At 39.5% G+C, this 7,592-nt stretch overlaps 1 long non-coding RNA gene across 1 annotated transcript; it reads right to left on the reverse strand.

The window, feature by feature from the left end:
- Positions 1-1,250: 1,250 nt before the first annotated feature.
- On the reverse strand, positions 1,251-7,264 carry LOC125283939. Its single transcript, XR_007191821.1, has 3 exons — positions 7,154-7,264; positions 3,549-3,637; positions 1,251-2,013 (listed from the first exon to the last, which is right to left on the reverse strand). It is a non-coding gene; the product is annotated as an uncharacterized LOC125283939 (long non-coding RNA).
- Between the last annotated feature and the right edge of the window lie 328 nt (positions 7,265-7,592).

The following is a 7,592-nucleotide window of genomic DNA, read 5'->3' on the forward strand; positions in this document are numbered from 1 at the left end:
AAGAGGTCCGTTGCTTTTTGATTTTCATTTTGGCACCCATGTTAACAGGAGCAGCTACAGTAGGCTGCCATGTCCACCTCTCAGGTAGGCAGTTCTGTGCTGAAATACAATGAAAAGACCAGTTTTAGTCATAATTTGTGTTTAAAAAAAAAGGGAAGTGGAGGCTACACGGGTGCTATAAAGTAGCAGAAATAGGGTCCACAAACTTTAAAAAGGAGGACAAGTTGTGTCTAAAAGTGAGAACAAATTGGGCAAAATGAAGATTTGGATTTCCTTTATAGTACGCTGTGTTTGGGAAAATAGGCTCCCGCTGGATTTTCATGTGAAAATTGTTTTTTTTTGTGTGTGTGTGTGTGTGCATATTTTGCTAGTATAGAGTCTAAGGAACAAGAGTTTTTGTCTTCAAATTTTCACGATCCATAGTGTTTTATCTGTATATTTTAAAATAAGCGATTACATCTAGTCAGAAAAGTGATTTTCATTATTTTCTTCTAATTTTGACAATTCCACTTTTTGCACACAAAACCCCCGGTTAATGTAGAAAAGTTGTTGGTTCTAAAACAATATCCATAGTTTTCAAACTTTGAGTGTCTGAAAAGTGTAAAAACACCTCCCTAGTTGCCTATGTCAAAAACGACTTCTTAATCTTAGCTTTTCTTGATGCTTTCCTTGATGCTTGGGGCCAGCTCTGGTTCTTCCAAAGTTCCTCCAAAAGAGCCTGGGACAGTTGGTCATGGCTAAAGTTAACACCATCTTGGCCCCTGGGAGGCTCAGTGCTAGTCCTGATGTGAGCTATATGGCTAGTATAAGTATAGTATACTCTTTTGATCGCGTGAGGGAAATTTGGTCTCTGCATTTATCCCAATCCATGAATTAGTGAAACACACTCAGCACACAGTGAACACACAGTGAGGTGAAGCACACACAGTAAATCGGCCAGTGTTAATTTTACTCTATGAGTGTTAATTTTAACACTATTCCAGAGTTTATACAATCCTCACTCAACAGTGTTAAAATAACACTTGCCATAGTGTTGCCGTATTAACACTAGCCTAGTGTTTCATAATTAACTCTATCAGAGTTAAAATGAACTCTATTGGAGTGTATCATTAACTCCATCAGTGATTCATAATTAACTCTATTGGAGTAATTAATTAGTTTCTAGAGCCATATATTTATCAAAATAAACATATTAAACAAACCACAGCAAATTAATTACTTTTCTTTTTTTATTAACATTTGCCATGATATGGCTCAAATCAATGTGCAGAGGTACAATATATATATGTCAAAGTTTGGTCCATAAGCATTTTGTTGAGCAAAGGCCTTATACTCATACAAATCATTGACTTTAACAATAAAACAATGTTCCTCACAATCCATAACCACATATGCATGAAAATGCTCTGCAACACTGAGTAAACATTTCATAAACAAGAAATAAAACAATATAATCAAGAGTTTTTTTACAATTTCACAAACTTGTGTTTTGCTTCAAACCTATTACTAGAGATGTGCAATAATGGGCCAATTTTCCATAAGCAAGACCGATAATGCACCATGAAGTGATGTTACATGTGGGTATACCCAAAGTCCTTTTAGGTAAGTCCCTCCACTCAGCAGCCATATTGCAACGCATTTTGGGCACTTTCGGCAGGCTTCACAACACCAATCTTGCTCCAGCGGCAAGATCACAACACATGATTGGCACAATCAATGTCTTCACAACACACCACATGATTGGCTCAATGTATTTACATGTCCACGTTTTGCCACGGAGGGGGGTGTGATATATGTAGACAACACCATACGTTACAAACTAACCCCATGCATTTCTATGGAGGATTTTTTGAGTGCTGTGTCTCCTCATTAGAAAGTCTACCTCCTTAAAAAGCTCATGGTGTTCATGTATTCCAAGGCTCCCGAGCTGTTCTTGACCAAACGCCACGACACTCGTTGCTTTAGGCGCCATGCCAGATAGCCCGTCCCTCTTCCAGCATCGTAGAAGTGTTCCTGCAAAATAATGTGGGCAAGAACTATGATTATCCAGATCAACAGTTGAACATTATTATTATATGAACTCTGAACTCACACTATACTGACTTTGCACACATTCACTCCTCAGCACTCTCAAACATTTCCCAACTCTGAACTCACACTATACTGACTTTGCACTCATTCACTCCTCAGCACTCATGACCCCCCACACACACACACACCCACACACACCTACAAGATTTTTAGCACTTTTACATCCCTCTCCCTATGCTACAGACCTTTTTATTTATTTTCTTATTTCATCACACGCCAAAACACAACACACACACACACACACACACACACACATATCTGACTTTTCCAACTTTTGCACACTTTTTATTTATTATTTTGATTTTCCTCCATCTACCCATGTCCTTGATTGTTTCAGCCTTTTCCCCCCACCCCCACCCCACCCCCATCCCCAACACACACCCCATCATCCCTGTCATCATTTCACATACATACAGCACTCCTCTACATACTTGCTGCACACTGCTCCCCACCCCCATCCCCAACACACACACTTACATCATCACGTCATCACTTACATACATACAGCACTCCTCTATATACTTGTTGCATTAATTGCCTGCTCCCCCACCCCCTATCACTTACATCATCACTGTCATCACTTCACATACACATACAGCAATCCTACATATACTTGCTGCACACTGCCTGCTCCCACCCCCACATACACCATTGTCTTCAGGATCTTCTCCAACACATCCTCTACTTACTACAGCACTGCCCCCACCTACCCACCACACACACACACTACACACACAGTCACTGCTCCATCACCACACACACATTCACTGTCATCACTACATACATTACATACAGTACTTGCTTGCAAATAGTAAGTCCCTTGACCCCCTTCAACACACACACACTTACATCATCACTGTCATCACTTCACATACATACAGCACACTGCTTGCTACAGTAAGCTCTCTACATACTTGCTGCACACTGCCCTTCACACATACACACAGCACATTGTCTTCAGGATCTTCTCCAACACACATCCTCTACATACTTACAGCACACTGCCCCAATACACACAGCACATTGTCTCATGAGGAAGCTTCTCCAACACACATATTGCACACTGCCCTCTCCCCACATACAGCACACTATCCCATCTCCCCTGTCATCCCCCAACACACACACCAAGACCCCTGGTAGTTGGGTTAGCCCCTTGAGCCGTGGATCTGCCCAAGGTTTCTTCCTTGGTAAGGGAGTTTTTCCCTTGCCCGTTGCTCTTGAGTGCTCCTTGTTGGTGCCCCCACCCAATCCCAATCCTCCCCACCTTTTTTTTATGCAGCCCTTGCCACTTAATCTACTACCTACCCCCCCCCCCTGCCCCCCATTAATGCACAAATAGGCTGACACCAGACATAATTTCACTGCATTTCTTACTTCCAGTAACTATATGCATGTGACAATAAACTTCCTTGTATCCTTGTATATATAACCTTAAATGGAAATGAGTAAAATCTTACATAGCCATTGGTGGAGTAAGGATCCCTGAGATTAGGAAACAGTCACAATGCCGAGTGCATATCTTTTTCCTTGACTTCGTACTGGTATCCTAAAAACAATAGGAAAATTATATTAGATCTATTCAGACAACATTACAAGCTATAAAATGGAAGAGTGATTAAACATGGATTATGGATAAAATATAGACTTAACGCTTCTTGCCACTAAAATATGCTTAAGTAATATTACATTACATTAGGCTAACACATTTTTAAACAAAGCGACTAACATGATAGCAGTTTAAGTTTTAAAGGTCTCATTCACTGAGAAACCGTTTAATACTTGTTACTTTCGAAATACTATAGCTCACTCCAAGTTGCATATGCATGCTGTACGTGAAAATGATCTTCTACCCCCATTGCCCGCATTAGCCAATGAAAGAAAATACACGGAAAAACAAGCGAATCAGAAAGAGCCCTTCCCAATGAGGCCGAAGGGAAACTGATTATTCATGGCCTCGCCCACCTTGGCTTGTGACCGCCTACAGGAAGACTGGAAGATTTTGCGGCTAGGGGAGTTAACAGCAAGTTGCTAACATGGCGGAAAAAAATCGTGCCTGTGTTATTTTTGGCAATAACAATGTTCAATGATGAATAATCAATGTTGCATGTCTTGCCTTAGAAACATGAGTTGAGGAAGAAATGGTTGGATTTATCGTTGGAACACCACCACCGAAGTAGTGCAACATTAGTTCTGTGTTCCAATCATTTCGACCACACTGACTGCCTACAGTTAGAAAGTGGTTTTGCATCGATGTTCTGAAAACCTAGTTCTGTACCGTCATGATGATCGACCACCAGCTCACAGGCTGTAAGTACAAACAAACTTTTCCACCTAACGTCTGTTACAAAATAGCATGTTCATATTCTTCACGTTAGCATGCATGAAAAGGGTACAAGCTAGGCTTAGGCTAGCCTATATTACAGGAAGCTACACCAGGCACGTAACTGAAGTGTTCTGTTCGCGACGTGTAAAATCAGAGAATGTCTAATAGAAAGGGCTCTGGTAAAATCCATTAGAGGAATGGTCTATTTTCCCGAACGTAGCCTACAGGCCATTAACACGCCAGGTGTAGCTACTTCCATTGATTAGGCCTATTGGAAGCTAATTGTTGCCTAAATAATCCCAGCACCATCTTACAAAGGATCTGTAGGCCAGATGTCTGCATCGTCTGGCAAAAAGAGGACATTGTTAATTCTGTGCATAGTTTGGATGTTCTTGTTTTGTGTTTGCATTATTTTAATAGACTGCAATATTACTATTTGTCAGTGTTTCACGGACCACCTAGCAAAAAAAAAAAAACAGTAGATCTACTTCAACAGTATATTACACAATAGGCCTTCTCACTGAACCACCTTGCTTGTTGTCTTTGCACCTTGCTTATGGTGTCAGAGGATTCATATGATTTAAACTGGCATAGGTTACATCAGTGTTGCAGAACTGTTTGGATTTACATACAAGTTGGTTCAATATTGCAAACAACTCATCTATTATATTTTACCACATCTACTTGTGGAACACTTGATATTGAGTACCACTGCTGTATGTAAATATAATAAAGTTATTTATTGAAAATTGACCTGTTTTGTATATTTGTTTTAGGAGTTATCAGTTTTTGTCCCTTTTAAGCTAAAGGTTTCTTACATTTCATATCTTCTGTCTCACAGAGGGCCATAGTTGTCATAGTCGAATGTTTAGTCCATTTTGAAGGGAGTACATTATGTTAAGGCAGACTGGTTCTAATCCTGGGTACAGGGTCATACAGACAACAGGGGTACTGGTGTTGCCCATTTTTCTAACCACATGAGCAATCCCCTTATGAAAAAGTAGTATAGGAATCTTATAGGAATACGTATTTTGGGACATACTGTAGAAGTACTACTAATAACTCTATAATATCCTATAACTGCTATAGTTTTTCTATAGTAGTCTTATACTATAAGATTCCTATAGTACTTTTTCCTAAGGGTCATACGTGACAGAAAACAACTTGAGTAGGCCAACTTCTGCCAATGTAGACTATCAAAGCCATAGTTTATACTCATTACTGGAGAAGTCTTGCAGCACACGTTCTCTGCCGGTGCAATTCCAGCGAAATATAGCTAGGAGTAGGTAAGTGTGTTTGTATTTAGATCTATATATATATTGAGCTATAACCAAGTGGTCTTTCAATGATAGTATCATGGAATTCAAACCATAACTATCTATTCCGATAGCATACAATTAGCAGGCTAGGTCAGTGGCTGAACTGCATTTAGGGTGCTTATAACCTGTGTTGTGAAGTAAAATATCTACTAGTAAGATTGCAAAGACTTGACTGTGTAAAGAAATAGGTCTTTATTTTATAACGTTTCCAACGGTTTATTACTTGAATGCAAGATGACTATTGCCACAAACGTTTACCTCTTTTAGGAGAAATTTTAAGCGGACATGCAATTGTTACCATTCTATTAAACCAACGTTCACCGACAAACGATCAGGAAGCGGTTCTTCTTCCTACTCGGATCAAACACATGAAGTTGTATCTTCGAAGACATTTTGTGCAACAGTTTTGACTCGAGTTTTAGCCAGGTTTTAGCACTGTAAAGTTGAATATGGAGCATAGCACAGGCAGAATCGGATGAGGACGCACTGGAAGAAGCGTCACAGTACTGTTAGCCAATCAGAGGTGAATTCATTAGCATGTCATTAATATTCATGACTAGAGGCGAAATCCAGTCGTTCCTCCCCGCCCACCTTCCCCACCAAACTAGAACAGCATGAAACAGACGCAGGACAGCATTTTTTTCACCAGAACCGGCTCACAGGGCATTCATCAACACTACAGACCACTGCAAAATTAATGAAAAAACGATGAGATGAGACCTTTCAAGCAATTCTCTCAACAATTTTAGGACAATTTAAAAACAGTAGAGTACAGTAAGAATAAGTGCATCAGTGACTGCTGTTTTTAAACAGTTGAGTGTCAGTTCAAGACAGGTGGTAAGTACTAGGATCAGCAAGACTTGTTGTAAGTAGTGCTATGAGAGGAGATGTTCTCTAAAGAGCTGGGTCTTCAGGAGTTTTTTGAAAATGGAGCCACTGTGTAGTTGGTAATAGATATCCCTACAGCTAAGGTTCTACCTTATAGCATTTATCAACCCACCAATCACCAGTTCAATATTGTTTTTACACAGCAATTCTACTACCCAATACCTGGATTAAAATACATTAATTTAGGGTTTTCTTGTCACTCTGCAGGCAGGTTGTGTGAGGCTATATGTGCACAATAATGATTTTTCATTTTATTTCACATTACATTATTCACCCTATTACATGCACTCTATTTTTCTCACTCAAACAGTCAATTGTGATGTTATGTTACAATGTTCTCTCACTTTGAATGAATGGAACGATAACATTGGATCAATGTAAAAATGGCACTACCACTGAAAAGTCTGAGTAGGGATGTCCTGAGATAACCCCACCCATGGAATCCCTCTCGTTCAGTCAGAAAAGAGTTAATAGTTTGACTGGACCTAACTGTTGTATACAATTAGATTAATTTATTCAAAACAAAACATACCCATGGACCAGGATATTCAGAAGATGCCTTCTTGTACAGTGTGTCAAGGTGCTCTACTATACTCCTCCATTATTTCCTCTCCCATTTAACTCTTGTCCAGAACCTCCTGGACCATCTATCAAATAAAAAAAGAAACAATAACAGTGATACACTTGTAAAGAGAAAACTTACATGCACCCTAAGAAGTGTAAATCCAGAGTACAAACAAAGAAAGCTAAGGGGCAGCTAGAACGTCAAAAACAAATGCTATTTAATTTCACTGATAGTGCTCAAAATATAATTACACTTCTGTGGTTGTGTGATGAGGGTCTCTACAGACAAACAGAAGTATTGTAAATTTGGAAAGTGTACAGAGAGATTATAACAAGACCTGTATCTGAAGGAAGCAAATTGCTTGGCTTCGTGTTCTAGTAACATGAAATCAGTGGGATTTTGATCT

This window comes from Alosa alosa, chromosome 19 (genome assembly GCF_017589495.1).
Source record: "Alosa alosa isolate M-15738 ecotype Scorff River chromosome 19, AALO_Geno_1.1, whole genome shotgun sequence".
Taxonomy (NCBI): domain Eukaryota; kingdom Metazoa; phylum Chordata; class Actinopteri; order Clupeiformes; family Clupeidae; genus Alosa; species Alosa alosa.